At 36.0% G+C, this 18,121-nt stretch overlaps 1 long non-coding RNA gene across 8 annotated transcripts in view; it reads left to right on the top strand.

Annotated features, from left to right (window-relative positions):
* The window catches only part of LOC125095897 (uncharacterized), a 69,431-nt gene that overhangs the window by 21,690 nt on the left and 29,620 nt on the right, over positions 1-18,121 (top strand). The window contains exon 5 of one of the 8 annotated variants that reach the window (XR_007125990.1): positions 10,357-10,430. The exons of the other annotated variants lie outside the window; for them this stretch is intronic. This is a non-coding gene — a long non-coding RNA (uncharacterized LOC125095897). The remainder of the gene's footprint in view (positions 1-10,356; positions 10,431-18,121) is intronic. 8 annotated transcript variants of the gene reach the window in all.

Below are 18,121 nucleotides of genomic sequence, written 5' to 3'. Positions count from 1 at the left end.
AACTTTACTTCTCTGCCCACAATAATTTCTTCTGGTATGTGCACACTGCTCAAATGCTCTTTTTATAAAGTTGGAAAGCAAAATTGTTTTATGACAATACTTGCTGAGGCAGCAAGAAAAATCTATGCCTCTCCATTGTTAAATCCCTGTCCCCCCCCCCCCCCCAACCGCAACACTGAACTCTGACTCAAAATTATTCTTTAATGAGGAGGCTCAGCTTAACATTTGTAGAAAAATGTTTAGGATTATTTGAAATATTTTGTAGATTTTGAGTTCACTGCCTACCATTCTCCTTTCAGCCTAACTTTGTTATTTCTGTTTATTTTATGTGATTTTATTATGTAAACACAAAAGATTTCTACTAACTGTCCAAACAGCTTGCTTTTAAAATCTCTGCTTAACCACTTTTATTTGAATCACTTTTTTTTTTCTTGTCTTGGTTTAGTACTTAACTCTGATAAATCTCAACTGGATCGCCTTTAATTCTTAAAAAATAATTTCTCATTCCTCCGTGTAAGCAGTTTACCTTTTAGAAATTCAGTCAACATTCCTATTGGCAGTTTGTATTATCTTAAAAAGCCACATTAGTACCTTGACTATTCAGTCCTAGGAGCATTTGCTGAACCAGATGCTTTCAATATCATCTATTATTTTTAATCATACATGGTTAAGTCTCAGGAACATTCTCTTGAGATTGTTGACTGCTTAGGAAACTAGAATAGCAAGCAAGCAAACACACGATATCTTTAGAAACAGGCTGCAGATTTAACTTCATTATTATCCTAATCAATATCTGAGTAATTAAGCTGACTTATTATCAAATTCAAGCTTTCCTTACAGTCTATTATCAGTTTGTTTTTCCTGATCCCTTATGTCTACATTCAGCTAATTTAATGCTAACATTGTAGAGTCACCTGGTCTCTCTTGTTAACTGTAATCTTCTAATAATTGTATTCAACTGAGGGATCAGTATGTACCAGACATAGTAACCTCTAAAACCTTAACAATAAACCTGAAAGATTGATACTATTATCCCCATTTTACAGATGGGAACATAAATTTTGAGTGGGTAAATCACACTTTTCCACCTCATAACCAGTGAGAATGAGGCTTAAGTTCAAACAAAGCCTGACTTAAAAACCTCCACTTCTAACCACTTTGCTATAGTACTTCCTATTAATGAAGGATAAAGGTGTCTGCTATGTAAATCAACATAGTCATTGACAATGAACTTCCTTCTTTTATATTGCAATATGCATCAATAAAAGCATTTATTAGTCTTTTCTGGTTTTTCTTTTTTATTTGAAAAATGCCAAAAAATGTATCATCTATTCATAAAATCATATAAAATGAGCAAAAGACTTCCGCATCCCTCCAAGATCTTACAGTCCTTAGTTTGTGTACTTTCTAAGTTCTCCTAGGCATATCTAGACATGGCACTATAAACCTTTCCTTAATGATTTTTAAAGTCTTAAGGTTTATTACTAAATTACTCCATCTTATCACTCTTGCTTGCATAGGGAACATATAAAACTTTACTTCTCTGGACAAAGACTATAAGTATCTTTTTTTTTTTTTCCCTTAATAAGGATTTTGAGAGTCTAAGCTGTGAATTGGTGAGGTAAATGGTTTTAAAATATTGAGTTTCCTTTTTTTTCTCCTGATGTTTGTCCATTGTTAGACTGTAGGAAGAGAGGTTTAGTCAAACACTTAATATTTCATAGTATTTTTTCTGTAAGTGGATGGTTGGATATTCTTACAAATCCTTTCCTCTTTGGAACAGAAACTTCTTTGACAAACAGACATTTAACATAGGCTTTTTCAGGCGTCCATCTTCCACTAAAAAGTGAGGGTACTTTCATATTGAACAGTGACAGAGGCAAGAATGAAAAGGCTAGAGGAGTATGCTACTGGACATAGCACAGGTATGGAGTTATTTGTCCCCCAAACCTTCCACTGGACTAAGAGTGTGATCTTTTCTAAGTTCTGAGGTTTTGGTCTTAGCGGTCCCTTCTGTAACCTGGACACAATATAACTCATGGCCTGTGTTGTTGTGAAGATTTAATGATGAAATGATGCAACATGCTTGGCCCTGATCTTCAGACTACAGAGTGTATGTATGTATGTATGTATGTATGTATTTATTTATTTATTTATTTAAATTAAAAAATATTTCCTTGGGGGCAAAATACACATTACATAAAATTTACCACCTTAACCATTCTTAAGTATACAGTTCAGTAGTGTAAGTACATTCAAGTTGTTGTGCAACCTATCTATAGGGCTCTTTTCTTCCTGCAAAACTGAAACTGTACCCGTTAAACTATAACTTCCTATTCTCCTCTACCCCCAGCCCTGGGAACCACCATTCTACTTTCTGTCTCTATGAATTTGACTACTCAAAGCACGGTCACATAAGGGGAATCTTAGAGCAGTTGCTTTTTGGTAATGGTCTATTTCACATAGTATAATGTTCTCAAGATTCATTCATGTTGTAGCAAGTGTCAGAATTTCATTCCTTTTTAAGACCAAATAATATTCCCTTATATGAATATGCCACATTTTTGTTTCTCATTCTTTCATTAATCGATCCTTGGGTTGCTCCCCCCATTTGACTATTACAAATGATGCTGCTATATCATGGGTGTCCAAATATCTCTTTGAGACCCTATTTCCAATTCTTTTGGGTATATCCCCAGAAGTAGAATTGCCAGATTTTGAGGAACTGACACACTATTTTCTGTAGTGACCACATTACTTAACATTCCCACCAATAAGTCATGAGCCTCCAATTTCTCCACATCCTCGCCAACACTTGTTGTTTTCTGTTCTTTGATCATATCTCTCCTAATGAGTGTGAAGTAACATCTCACCAACTTTTAAACCTTCAGACAAATTCTCATGTTTTACCTGCTAACCATTAGAAATAAAGTATCTAGTATGAGACAAGTTAGGAATTACATGCAGACAAAATTAAGGAGTATTGACCACAGAATAAGATGTTCACATTCTTATTAGTTGGTTTGTCATAAGTTATCTGGATATGAATCTGTAATTGTTCTTACAATGGATTTTCTGTTCATTGAGTCCCTGTTTAGGGAAAAAGCATAGTGAAATGAAATTAGACCTGATTTCTCTCTCTCTCTTTAAAAAAAAAAAAATTTATTTATTCATGAGAGACATAGAGAGAGGCAGAGGCAGAGGGAGAAGCAGACTCCCCGTGGAGCAGGGAGCCCAATGCGGGCCAGGATCCCAGGACACTGGGATCATGACCTGAGCTGAGGGCAGATGCTTAACAGACTGAGCTACATGGGTGCCCTGACCTGACTTCTTACAAAGAGTATGGAGAAAGCACCTTCCTTTCCTTGGGTAGGACTATTTTGACTTGTCATGTTTTGCTTATTGAAAAGGGCTTTTTATTCTTACTGAGAGACTTAAGAGTTTTCAGACATCGCTATTGTGTTTAGACCAATGAGGCAAAAGCATGTGAAAGATTTACAGGTTTACTGCTGGTTTTACATTTTGAAGATAAGGTATATATAGACCCTACCTTATGGAAGGAGTCTATTTTCTGCTACTGAATCAGGCCTGGGGCTTGTTGGTCGCTGCAGTGAGAGCACTAGTGAGTAAATGTGGTTGCATTTCAGTGTGCTGTAATGTGATTTTTAAACTTGTTCAATCAATTCACTGTTGTCATCATCTCTTCCGATTTTTAAGTGCAAACTTGACACCATTGTTCTTATTAACAATTAAAAAAAAGTTTTGCCCCTCAAGTCTCTATTATAAGAGACATATCCTTGAAGTTATGGTTACATTAAAATTCTTACTACAAATGAAGCCAGCTAAAAATGTTTACCAACTTGAATTGAGCTCATCATGTTTTGTTTGCTGAATAGTGTTTTGTGATTTTACCAACATAAGAATGAGTCTCCAAACTATTTTTAAAAAGTGGAGCTTTTACTCTAAAGAAGTGCTTGCCTCATTTTCTTCATGCTACTCCAAACAAGATGTTGTTTATTACTTTGAAACACTATATGTAAACCCCAGGAATATGTTAAATATGATTGAAGTCTTGGCTGTCTTTAACAAATTGAAGTTTCCAGAAATTTAGCTGTGTTTAAAAACCAAAGCCATGTTTTCAGGAAAGATTTCTATTTCCAAATATGTGGTTGCCCAAACCTTTTATATTTTCATGTCAAATTCAGCTGCCAAATAACACACACTGTACCTTAGCTATAATAGAAAAACACACATAGACTTCAGATTTAAAAAAAAAACAACACTGCAAGAATTATGATCATATTTCTTGAACTTATGCTATTCCTATGCATATAAGTGTGTTTTCAAGTATGCTCTGTGAGGCACCGGTCACTTACACTGGTACAAAATTGACATGCACAGCACAAGATTGGCACCGTGTAACAGCTGATCTGGGAAAATACAGGAATTCCTAGCCAGACTAAAATATGAGGTCAAGGAAGTAGCTTTTATAATAATAGTGGTTATCTGTTTAATGTGTGATCTGGCAGTGATATGATGTTGACCATAGGCAATTATGCACATTTCTAAACTGGTTGTGTGCAAGCCCAGAGTAAGAGAAACCCCCCAGTTTGTGATAAAAGGGTATTTATTGCCCTTTTATTTCCTTCATATGCTTTACTTAATCATTTATAAAAGACAAATTAATAGTGAGTACCAATTTCAGTCTGTGTTTTATTCTGTAGTCATTCCTACACATTTGGGATATGCATTAATATGTGCTCTTTATAGTTTTGGCACAAGTTCCGTGTCAACGAATGAGTGATGTACACATTTTATAGTCTTCTTAAGGGATAACAATGTGGCTCAGTGACAGTGTGTCTTGATTTCTTTGGGGGCAGAGTACTTAGATATGAGTCATATGGGATAGAGACCTATTAGCTACTTTTTCCTCAGCTAGTGCAATATGGCACAATTTTTGTTTCATTAGAGTGCATTTTTTTTTTAGAATGGTACCATCAGGATTGTGTATAGATTAATGTCTAAGAAACTGGTTGATTATATGAGACTCTATTTTCCTCTATCTTCTCAATGTGACTGAAAATTTATATTCTATATTTTCATATCAATGACAATGTGATGACACAGCAAAGGAGTTATATTGGCTTGTTGCTCACATCAAATGTAATCTTCTTTTCTTTGTGAAAAAATACATTTATTTTGAGCAAGAAAAAAGAAATTTGAGTGTTTCAAGTATCAGGAAGCCTATGTTGGAAAGGATAGTGATTGGCTGTTGTTTACCTACTCCGTGGGTAGAACAAGGAGAAATGGGATTGAATTTTAGTAAAACAGGTTTAAATTAGCCATGCAGAAGCACTTACAGAAGACACCGCAATGGGTTGCAATTGTTGCCTCCTTTATTCCCAGGGACTCCGTCTGCTGTACTCACCAGGGCTCAGCATGGTGTCTGGCACAGAGAAGGTGCTCAACTGATATTAAATGAATAAAGAGAAAGAACAGATTAAGGAGATGCTTATAAAAGACATAGCATTTGTTCTCAATGTAAGGTATTAATGTTAAGGTTTAATGGTGCCATTGTTTTAGGAACATCTACAAGGAAATCAGAATTGTAAATATTGAAAAATCTCTCTGGAATTTTAAATTTAACAATATGCATATTTACCTACATAGTTAACAATTTTCCCCAGACGTTTTCCTTTAAAAAGCAGCACAGTATAAAGGATGTGGAGCTACTGTATAGGGAGTGATGGGCTGGAAGACTTCTAGCCCCAGCACAGTTCCGTCCAGGTAGGGAGCCTGAGCAATTATTAGCTACAGTGTTGCCTTCAAGAAGCCTCCAAATACTGAACAGGAAATATTAAGACATACATGTTGTGTCTATTTATCTCTGAAGGTTTTTCCACTGAGTAATTTTTGGGGCTTTTTTTTGTGGATGAGAGGGAGTGTGGTAAGTTATGTATTATTCCTTCTAATGTCAAGCTGAAACTCAAAAGAAGACTTTATTTGAAAGATATAAATACAAACAAAGAGCTTCAGACAGGGACCCAAGTGTAGCCACTAGACATTGATGAGTTCTGTGTGCTCAGAGAAGATATCCCATCCGCATGAGGATTGCTTGTCAGAAGACGAGTCAGTGTCAAACTATAACCAGCAAAGACCAGTTAGGACTGCACAGTGACCAGTCTTTGGGCCGAGTGTTTTGTGGTCCAGTCCCCAAGGACTTGGTGTTAGGTCCCTGGTGGGGATGATAATCTGGGGCTGTTGTAGGTGGGCCTATTGAATTCATTAGGAGCTGAAGGCACTCCAGAGTTTCTAAGTTTCACAGGCCTTGGAAAATATTTATGGTCCGATCACACTTACACAGGTTGCAAATTAGAAGAAATACAAAATTCAACTTAATAACTAAGCAAAATGCAATATTAAAGCAGCTTCATTCATTGTGAAAAAAGTAGCATAAAAATGTCAAGACATTTGAAAAGAATTTGTAAGTTAAACCTTTTTACTCTGAAAGCATCCATACTTGATGATCACTTGGAAATCATAGTTATAAATTAGGCATATTACTTGAAACCTAATATTTCAGAAACAAAATTATAAAAACCCTTTCCAAATTTTTACAGCAAAATGATTGTACTTATTTGGGATATGGGCTCATTTTAATCTGTGTGATATCATTGTTCTTCAGAAGTAATGGTGCATAGGGTCTGTGGAGCATTTAAAAGGGTCTTAAATCTGGGAGACAAGGTGGGAAAAAGTAAGAGGTTAGGTATATTTTATTATTTAGTATTTATTTATTTGAGGTTAAGTATATCTTAAAAGGTGCTAAAAGAACCATATGTAGATGTCTAGCAATATTTCCTTATAAAATATGCAATGAGCCCTTTCTTCATGTTTTTTATTGACATGTAATCGACATGCAATATTACATTAGTTTCATGTATACAACATAATGATTCAACATTTCTGTATACTGTGAACTGATCACCACAATAAGCATAGTCACCATCTGTCACCATACAAGTTAATACAATATTACTGACTGTATTCCCCATGCTGAACATTACATCCCCATAACTTATTTATTTTATAACTAGAAGGTTGTACCTTTTGATCCCCATTACTTATTCCCCCCATCCACCTGCCCTCAGGCAAGTGCCATTCTGTAATCTGTACTTATGAGTTTGGACTTTATTTTGTTTTGTTGGTTTGTTTTGTTTTTTAGATTCCACATATAAGTATTTGTCTTTCTCTGTCAGACTTATTTCACATAATATAATAACTTCAAGGTCTACCATGTGGTTACAAATAGCAAGATTTCATTCTTCTTTACAGCTGAGTAGTATTCCATTGTATATTTTTAGTATATCTTTTCATCCGTCAATGGACTCGGTGAACATAAGGGTGAATATATCTTTTCAAAACAGTGTTTTTTTTTTTTTTCTTCAGATAAATATCCAGTAGTGGAATTGGTGAATCATATGATAGCTCTATTTTTAATTTTTAGAGGAACCTCTATATTGTTTTCCATGGTGGCCACACCAATTTACATTCCCACCAACAGTGAACATGTGTTCCCTTTTTTCTGCATTCTCACCAATACTTGGTGTTTCTTGTCTTTTTGATGGTAGCCATTCTGACCAGTATAAATTGATAACTCATTGTGGTTTTTTGATTTGCATTTCCCTGATCATTAGCAATGTAGAACATCTAATCATGTGCTTATTAGTCATCTCTATGTCTTCTTTGGAAAAAATGTTTATTCAGATCTTCTGCCTATTTGTATAACTAGATTATTTTTTATTGTTGAGTTGTATGAGTTCTTTATATATTCTGAATATTAATCCTTATCAGATATATGATTGGCAAAATATCTTCTCCCATTCAGTAGGTTGCCTTCCATTCATTGATGGTTTCCTTAGCTATGCAGAAACGTTTCCTTTTTCTTTTCTTTTCTTTTTTTCTTTCTTTTTTTTTTTAAGAGAACAAATCTACACCTTTATTTATTTACCTTTCTGTAAGTTTAAATCCTTGAGAGGTATAGCATCCCATGGATTGTGTGGCCAATGGCTTTAGCGGGAAGGTTGTTTTGGAATTTGGCACAAACCATGCCACTGTTTCCATGACCATGAGTTACTCTTCTCTAGATTACTCCAGTTTTGTTTGGTTTGCCACCAGGAGTCACTGTGTTTTTCTTTGCTCTGTATGCGTAGGCACATTTCTAACCTGGATGGAATTCAGTTTCATTTCAGCATAAACACCTTCAATTTTAAGAAGAGTTCTGTGCTCCCTCTGGTTCTAGAGACCCCACTTATAGCTGGCAAAAATGACCTTGGACCACAACCTTCCAGATCTATTTATCGTTGTAGGTGTCCTGTTCCCTCCACAGGCTCCAAGATGGTAGAGAAAGTCATGCAGAAGCTTTTTAGTTTGATGCAGTCCCATTTATTTATTTCTGCTTTTGTTTCCCTTGTCTCTGGAGTCAAAGTAAAAAAACCATCACCAAGACCAATATCAGGGAGCTTACTGCTTATGTTTTTTCCAGGTCTGGCAGGTCTATGTTTTCAGGTCTAGCATTAAAGTCATCCATTTTGTGTTGATTTTAATATATGGCATAAGATGGTGGTTGGTCCAGCTTCATTCTTGTGCAGGTAGCTGTCTATTTTTTTTAGCATCATTTATTGAAGAGACTATTCTTTATCCATTGTGTATTCTTGATGCCTTTACCATAAATTTTTTTTGATGGTATGAGTTTATTTCTGGATTCTCTATTATGTGCCAGAGATCTGTGTGTCTGTTTTTATGCCAATCCATATTGTTTTGATTACTGTAGCTTTATAGTATAATTTGAAATCAATGATCCTGATACTTCTGGCTTTGTCTTTTTTTCAAGACTGTGTTGCTTCTTTGGAGTCTTTTGAGGTTTCACACAAATTTTAGAATTATTTATTTTAGTTCTGTGAAAAATGCCTTTGGACTTTTCATAGAGATTGCTTTGGGTAGTATGGATATTTTCACAATATTAATTTGTCCAAACCATGAGCATGGAATATCCTTCCACTTGTGTCATCTTTAATTTCTTTCAGTTTGTATATTATAGTTTTCAGTGTACAGATTTTTCAATTCTTTGGTTAAATTTATTTCTAGATCTTTTGTTCTTTTTGATATGATTGTAGATGGAATTTTTTTTGTTTCTCTTATAGCTCATTATTAGTGTATAGAAGTGCAACAGATTTTTGTATATTAATTTTGTATCCTGCAATTTACTAAATTCATTTATTAGCTCTAACCATTTTTGGTGGAGTCCTTAGGGTTATTTAAATATAATACTGTGTCATCCACAAATAGCAACAAATACTTCTTCTTTCCAGTTTGGATGCCTTTTATTTCTTTTTCTTGCCTAATTATTGTGGCAGGACTTTCAATACTATGTTGAATAAAAGTGAGGAAGGGGCACCTGGTTGGCTCATTTGAAAGAGCATGCAGCTCTTGATTTCTGGATTGAGAGTTCAAGCCCCATTCAGTGTAGAGATTACTTAAACATAAAATCTTTTTTTTTTTTTTTTTAATGGAGATAGTGAGCATCTCTGTTTTGTTCCTGATCTTAAAGGAAAAGATTTCAGGTTTTATACCAGTGATTATAATATTGACTGTGTTTGTCATTATGGCTTTTATTATGTTGATGCACATGATACACACACACACACACACACATTGTTGAGAGTTTTTTTTTTTTAAGCATAAATGGATGTTGAGTTTTGTCACATGTTTTTTCTGCATCTATTAAGATGATCATATAATTTTTATCTTTCATTTTTTTAATGTGGTGTGCCAGGTTAATTGATTTGCAGATGTTGAGCCATCCTTGTATCACTGGAATAAATCACACTAGATCATGGTGTACGAACTTTTTAGTGTATTGTTGAATTTAGTTTGCTAACATTTTGTTGAGGATTTTTAAAAAATATTTTATTTATTTATTTGAGAGAGAGAGAGAGTTAGTGAGTAAGGGAGAGCTCAAGCTAGGGGGAGAGGCAGAGGGAGAGGGAGAAGCAGATTCCTTGCTGAAGCAGGAAGCCAGATGCAGGGCTCAAACCCAGGACCCTGGGATTATGACCTGAGCCAAAGGAGATGCTTAACCGACTGAGCCACCCAGGTACCCCAAGGATTTTTGTGTCTATGTTTAATATCCCAATACAAGGATATTGACCTATAATCAATCCTTCTTTCTCTTCCTTCCTTCCTTCCTTCCTTCCTTCCTTCCTTCCTTCCTTCCTTCCTTTCCTCCTATTTATTTATTTATTTATTTATTTATTTTATTATTTATTTTGTAATGTCCTTGTCTGGTCTTGGTATCAGCATAATTCTGGCTTCATAGGAAGTGTCTGGATGTCATTCCCTCCTCTTCAGTTTTTTGGAGAAGTTTGAAAAGGGTGAGTATTAAATCTTCTTGAATGTTTGGTAGAATTTACCAGTGAAGCCATCTGGTCCTAGACTTCTGTTTGTTAGGAGGTTTTTAATTAGTATACAGTCTCCTTACTGATCTTTGTTTTATTCAGGATCTCTATTTCTTCATGAGTCAGTCTTGGAAGATTGTATATTTCTAGGTATTTATCCATGTCTTCTAGGTTGTCCCGTTTGTGGGCATTTAATTGTTCATAGTAGACTGTTATAATCCTTTGTATGTCTGTGGTATCATTTGTTCTTTCTCTTCTTTCATTTTTGATTTTATTTATTTGAACTCTCTTTTTCTTGGTGAGTCTAGCTAAAGGTTTGTCAATTTTATCTGTCTTTTCAAAAAACTAGCTCCCAGTTTCATTGATCTTTTCTATTTATCTTTTTAGTCTCTATTTCATTTATTTTGGTTCTTACTTTTATTATCTCTTTCCTTCTTCCAACTTTGAGTTTTGTTTATTCCTCTTTTTCTAGCTCCTTTAGTTGTAGGTTACATTGCTTATTTGAGATTTTTCTTGTTTCTTGACTTAGGCCTGTATTGCTATGAACTTCCCTCTTTTATTCACTTTTGCTGCATCCCATATGTTTTGGTTTGGCATATTTCTGCTTTCATTTGTCTCAAGATATTTTTTGATTTCTCCTTTGATTTCTTTGATGACCTGTTGGTTGTTCAGTAGCATGTTGTTTAACTTTCACATTTTTGTTATTTTTCAAGTTTTCTTAGTTTCCTACCATTGTGGTTGAAAAAGATGCCTAATAGGACTTCAGTCTTCTTGAGACTTGTTTTGTAGACTAATGTGACCTCTTCTGGAGAATGTCCCATCTGCTATTTAGAAAAATTTGTATTCTTCTGTTTTTGGAAGGAATGTTCCATATATGTTTATTAATAAAGTCTGTCTAGTCTATGTGTCATTTAAGGCTGATATTTTCTAAGATTATTTATTTATTTGAGAAAGAGACAGAAAGAGTGAGAGAGAACATGAACAGAGTGAGGGGCAGAGGGAGAAGCAGACCCCCTGCTGAGCAGGGAGCCTGATGCGGGGGCTCCCGCCTGGGACTCCGGGTCACAACCTGAGCAGAAGGCAGACACTTAACCAACCGAGCCACCCAGGTGCTCCAAGGCTGATGTTTTCTTATTGATTTTCTGTCTGGATGACCTATCTGTTGATGTAGGTGGGGTGTTAAAATTTCCCACTCTTATTGTGTTTCTGTCAATTTCTCCCTTTAGGTCTATTAATCTTTGCTTCATATATTTTAGTACTCCTATCTTGGGTTCTTAGGTATTTATAAATGTTATATGTTCTTGCTGGATTGACCTCTTTATCATTATGTGATATCTTTATCTTTTATTACATTTTTTGTTTTAAAGCCTGTTTCATCTTAGGTAAGTATAACTACATCAGCTCTTTTTAAATCTCAATTTGTTTGCAATATCTTTTCCCACCCCTTCACTTTCAGTCTGTGTGTATCCTTCTGAAGTGAGTCCCTTGTAGGCAGCATATAGATGCATCTTGCTTTTTATCCATTCAGCCACTCTATATGTCTTTTGATTTCAGAATTTAATCCGTACACATTTAAAGTAATTATTGATGCATAGGTATGTATCTATTGCCACTTTGATAATTGTTTTCTGGCTGTTTTTGTAGTTCCTCTGCATTCCTTTTTCTTCTATTCCTCTCTTCCATTGTGCTTTGATGGCTTTCTTTATTGTTATGTTTAGATTTCTTTCTCATTTTCTTTTTTGTATTTACTATATGTTTTTCCTTCTGGTTCCATGAGGTTCTTATATAACATCCTAGTTACACAGTGGTATATTTTAACTTGATTACACTCAAATTTGAATAGATTCCCAAAGTATATTTTTACCCCCATTTCATGTTTTTGATGTCACATTTACATCTTTTTATGTATCCCATCACTAATTATTGTAATTTTAGTTTACTTCACTACTTTTTGTCTTTTGACCTTCATACTAGCTTTCTTTTTATATATCCCATCACTAATTATTGCAATTTTAGTTTACTTCATTACTTTTTGTCTTTTGACCTTCATACTAGCTTTATAAATGAATAAATATACCATCTTTACTATATATTTACCTTTTCCAGTGAGTTTTTTTTTTTTTTTCTTTTGTATGTTTTCTTTTCATTAACTAGTGTTATTTCTTTTCGGCTTGAAGAAGTCTCTTTAACATGTCTTCTAAGGCCAGTTTAGTGGTGATTAACTTTTCGCATATCTAGAACACCATCCTTATATTCTGAATGATGGCCTGGCCATGTAGAGTATTTTTACTTGGAAGTTTTTTCCCCTTTCAGTACTTTAACATATCATGCCACTTTTTTCTGGCCCACAAAATTTCTGTTGAAACATCTGCTGATAGCCTTAGGGGATCTACTTTGTGTGAAACAAGTTGTTCTGTTGTGCTGCTTTTAAGATTCTTTCTTTGTATTTAACTTTTGAGATTTTAATCACAACGTGTCTTGCTATGAATGTTTTGGCTACAAAGGAATTCTGGGCTTTCTAGATTTGGTAGTTTTTTTCCCTTTCCAGATTAAGGAAGTTTTTAAACATTATTTCTTCAGGTAAATTTTCTGCCCCTTTCTCTCTCTTTCTCTCTCTCTCTCTCTTTTGGAAGCCCTGTAATATGGATGTTATTATACTTGATGCTGTTATTTTAGTCCTTTAAGGTATCTTCACTTAAAAAAAATTTTTTTTTTCTTCCTGCTCTGTCTGGGTAAGTTTCAGTGCTTTGTCTTCCAGCTCACTGATCAGTTTGTTTTATCTGGTCTGCTGTTGAACCTGTAGTGTATTTTTTAGCCCAGTTATTGTATACTTTAGCTCTGTGACTTCTGTTTGGTACTTTCTCATATTTTTTTATCTATTTGTTAAAGCTCTGTGTTCATTTGCTCTTCTCCTGAGTTTGGTGAGCATCCTTACGACCAATACTTTGAACTCTATCATGTAGATTACTTATCTGCACTTCACTAAGGTCTTTTTCTGAGTTTTTTTTTTTTCTTGATATTTCTTTTGGAACCCATTCCTCTGTCTCCTCACTTTGCCTCACTCTCTCTGCTTGTTTCTATATATTGGGTGAAACAGTTACCTCTCCCAGTCTTGAAAGAGTAGTCTGGTGTAGAAGGTGATCTATGGGATCCTTCTGGGGTCTTCCTTTCCTTCCTTTTCTTTCCTTCCTTTTTCTTTCTCTTTCTTTCTTTCTTTCTTTCTTTCTTTCTTTCTTTCTTTCTTTCTTTCTTTCTTTCTTTCTTCCCTCCCTCTCTTTCTTTCTTTCTCCCCTTCCTTCCTCCTTCCTTCCTTCCTTCCTTCCTTCCTCCCTTCCTTCCTTCCTTCCTTCCTTCTCTTTCTCTCTCCTATCCTCCCTCCCTCTCCCTCTCTCTCTCTCTCTTTCTCCTAGTGTTCCCAAGGAGTGTATTTGCACAAACCTGGGCACTGGAAGGCTCTACATCTAAAGGAAAGTTTTGGTTAAGTGTGACTTGTGGTGGCATTGTAGGACACAGTGGGTCAGTGGAAACTTGATCTTGGAGTCGTGGAACTGCTTGATTGCTGGTGAGTGGCACTTGCTGGCTGCAATCTGCTCCACCTTCATTATCTAGATTGTGCTGGTGCCTGTGTCTCAGTAGCACTGGGTGACACCATTTGCAGTGTTCAGGTCCCAGTATTCCTGGTATGTATTGTTGGTTCTGCTGTGGGATTCATAGCATAGCCAATTGCTGAAGTTCTTAATCTACAAGGGGGATTCCTCCGATACCTGTCCATAGTAGACAATTTCCTCTGAAGACTTCATCTTCTTTAGCTGAGACATGAAGTACTAGAAGCAGGACTTGGTGACATAATTAGGTGCAAATGTTTGCATGTGATAGAGGAGCAGAATGCAGCATTTGGGTGTGCAGACAGTACCAATCTGTACTCTTATAATGTGCCTGAGGCCTTCATGGCACACACTCTGCTCTTCCTGACATCCAGGAAAGGGAGCCCTTTACTGCCTTTACTGTGGGGCTTGAACACATGACCCTGAGATTAAGACCTGAGCTGAGATCAAGAGTTGGGTACTAAACCCACTGAGCCACTCAGGTACTCTGGGAGCCCTTTACATTCAATGAAATCTTTTGGGTATGGATACATGTAGCTTTGAAGGAAGTAGATCTAATCCTTAAGTACAAAGTACTTGTAGACAGTCTGAATGAGGAAAAGGTAAGAGTTTCACCTTGTATAAAATAATGCTGTACAGTGCATCTTATGATGTATGCTTTTATGTTAAAATGCTAGAAACCTGTTTAATTTGTACAGTCAAGTGCTCTTTGTTTTCCAGTTGTCTATATTCCTTTGGTATAGCTTGTGAGTTGGGGAAGAGTGGTGACAATTCTAGTTTTACTTAGAAGACTTGCGAGTGAATGCAGAACTTTCTCTGGGATAGTTATTTCTTACCATCCTCTGACCCTAGGTTGATGATGTGAAATGACTATTTTGATGTTTTATTCCATACATAGCCACACTGTGTGCACATAAACAGATAAGAGTACATGAGTGCTGCCATTTCAGGCTAATCCTAATTATGTTTTTAACATTCCATAAGGCTGTATTTGTAAATCAGTGAGTCCTTCGGTGCTAGGCATTAAATGTTATTAATTAATATAATTGTCTAGTGTTTAGGTAAAATAAATTGATCATTTTTTATTTCATTATCTTGTATTTTTTCTTTTGTTTTGTTTTCTTTTTTTTTTTTTTAAAGTAATCTCTACACCCAATGTGGGGCTCTCACTCCTGACCCTGAGATCAAGAGCTCATGTTCTACTAACTGAGCCAGCCAGGTGCCCCTCATTATCTGTATTTTTAGCACAAGTTTCTAACTATGACAGACACTCAGGTGTACTTATATAATAATAGCTTTAAGGCCCATTTTATCAACATGCACATGTTTTAAAGGGAATATTTCCATAATATTTTTAGCTTTCACAACTTTTTAAAGTCTTTCACAGAATATTATGATGTATTTGTCACATATTAGTTTCCTTCTTGATAGATGACACCATCAAAGGCGTGGACTACTGAAAGAATTACAAGGCTATAGTCTTTATTTAATCCCCAAGGAAGGACTGGCTGCTCTTCAGATTCCCAGATGAATTGTCCCACAGCTTTTGGTGAAAAAAAAAAAAAAAAAAAGGCAGCATGTAGAGTTTTAGTTATTAATTCTCCAGCTCCTTGTTTTTTTCTTGAGTTGACTAAATTAAGAGCATCTTCAGTAGAGGGTAACCCACAAGCTTTGTTAGGAAGGGGCACTGTGCATCTTGTGTAGCTGTGTTTCCTAAAATGAAACTATAATAATTACTAATAGATATTGCTCAACTCAGTGACTGAGTGAAATAATGAATGGGAGGAATGGCTCCTAAGAGAGGTTTGCCAATGACAACTGGTGCTCTCTGCAAAGTCCATGAATGGTGGACCTCCATATGGCCAGTGAACTGACACAATCTATGGGCACACCATGGCCCAACTGGCTCTCTTGGCGGGACTTTGCCTGTTTTGTCCACTTCACTCATTCTCCTCAGACCAGCTTGAGACTAGGTCTGGTGCAGAGACCATTGGTTTCTATCTGTTCTTTTGCATCAGAAAAGGTTAGGAAGTGTGAATTGTGTTCAGATGGAATGAGTAAGTGGAAGGGGCTAAATGCCTTCCGGGTGAAGATGGGTTGGGTGTCCTAGCAAAGGTATTATGGGAATCAGCATTAGTATTGGATTTTATGCAGGACTTCCTCACTTTCAGCATCATTCACTTGTCCCTTCGGCCCTTTCCCTGAGAAAACTAGCATGCTGTCCCCAAAGAACTGCTATGACTGAATTCTGTCCCGAGCAATGCTGCCGCCTGGCACTAATGAATGGTGCACTCAACAGCCCAAGCAGTTCATTGGTCTGCAGGCTGAGAGCATATTTTGATGTGATTGTTCCCTGTTCTGTGCTGTGTCTTCTGAAGGAGGGCCACAGGGACAAGTTTCTCTATGATCTCAGAACCAGGAAGAATTGTGTCCTCCTGGACAAATGGCATGTTCTTTGTTTTAGGGACACTCTGATCCATGTAATGAATCACATTTCCCTCTTCACGCAGCCTATCTGAAACTCAGATTCAAATTTATAGACCATTCTTGGCAAGTATAGAAGGCTTCCTTGGAATAATTTTGTCTTTTAATTTCATTGAATTTTCCCTTAGGCTCATTTTGTGCACCAATTTTAAATTTAGTTCATTTTATTGTATCAGATTTTTTGTTTGTTGTTTAAAAACCAATTAAATCCTTTTGGGAAAAAAAATAAAAATAAAGACTAATATATTCATGCAACACCTTTACTTTAGTTTTTTGGTTTCCCAGGTTTTAACTTTACACCTTTTCCCTCTAATCTCAGTATCGATCTACTACTTCTTAGGGGCATAATCCTTTCTGGATTGTTTTTTTTTCCCCCTTGTTGTTGTTTTTGTTTTGTTTTGTTTTGTTTTGTTTTAAATAGGAGTTTAACTATTAAAAGTAAGTTGTTGGGGCTCTTGGGTGGCTCAGTCAGTTAAGCGTCTTTCAGCCAGGTCATGATCCCAAGGTCAGGTTCCCTGCTCAGCAGGGAGCCTGCTTCACCCTCTTTCCCTCTGCCTGCTGCTTCCCCTACTTGTGCTCTCTCTCTGTCAAATAAATAAAAATCTTAAAAAAAAAAAAAAAAGTAAGGTCTTAGTAGCAATACCCACAGCTTTCTGACTATGTGAATTTAACTAGATTATTAGATTATTTAATCTTTTTCAATTATATAAGAAGAGTAATACTATTTATTTTTTGTGAATGTTGTGAGGGTTATACAAAATACTGCATGTAACATACATAGTACCTTATTTGACACATAGTAGGCCTTTTGTTTAAAAGTTTTCTAAGTGGAGGGGTGCCTGGATGGCTCAGTGGCTTAAGCGTCTGCCTTTGGCTCAGGTCATGATCTCAGGGTCCTGGGATGGAGCCCTGCATCAGGCTCTCTGCTCAGCTGGGTGCCTGCTTCCTCTCTCTCTCTCTGCCTGCCTCTCTGCCTACCTGTGATCTCTCTCTCTGTCAAATAAATAAAAATAAAATATTTTTTAAAAAGTAAAATTAAAAAAATAAATAAAAATAAAATAAAAATGTTCTAGTGGAAAATGCACTGGATTTGCAGTGAAATCTCTTTTTTTCCCCCACTCATTAGTTTATGACCTTGGGAAAATCATTTACTTCTTTGGAGATTCTTCTCACATATAATTTTATGGCATGGTTGAGAGAGCCCTTAGGATTCTAGCTTTGCTATTCTTGGATTCTTAGGGTTGTCCTGAGTAACACGGTGAGAGTATGTCCTCACTCTCTTCACATTAGGAACGACATGAAAACATTCACCTGGGCATAGAGAGGTCTTGGGTAGAAGGGGATCCAGATCTGAAGCAGGAAATGAATAGGCTTATTGTGCTGGTCATTAATGTTCTTCACTGGTATCGGTTATGGTATTTGCAGAGGTAGTAGCATCTTCTGGAATACACTGAGTTGTTAGTGATTCTAGTCCTGAATTCAAGTGGATTTCAAAAGATGTGTTATTGTGGATGTTATTCTCTGTAGTGAATGGTTTTTAACTGGCTGCTTGGTGAATACTTGGAGATGTAGCAGAGG

Source organism: Lutra lutra, chromosome 3 (genome assembly GCF_902655055.1).
Source record: "Lutra lutra chromosome 3, mLutLut1.2, whole genome shotgun sequence".
Lineage (NCBI taxonomy): Eukaryota > Metazoa > Chordata > Mammalia > Carnivora > Mustelidae > Lutra > Lutra lutra.
Note: the sequence above shows the minus strand (reverse complement) of the source record. Positions and strands in the feature narration are given on the sequence as shown.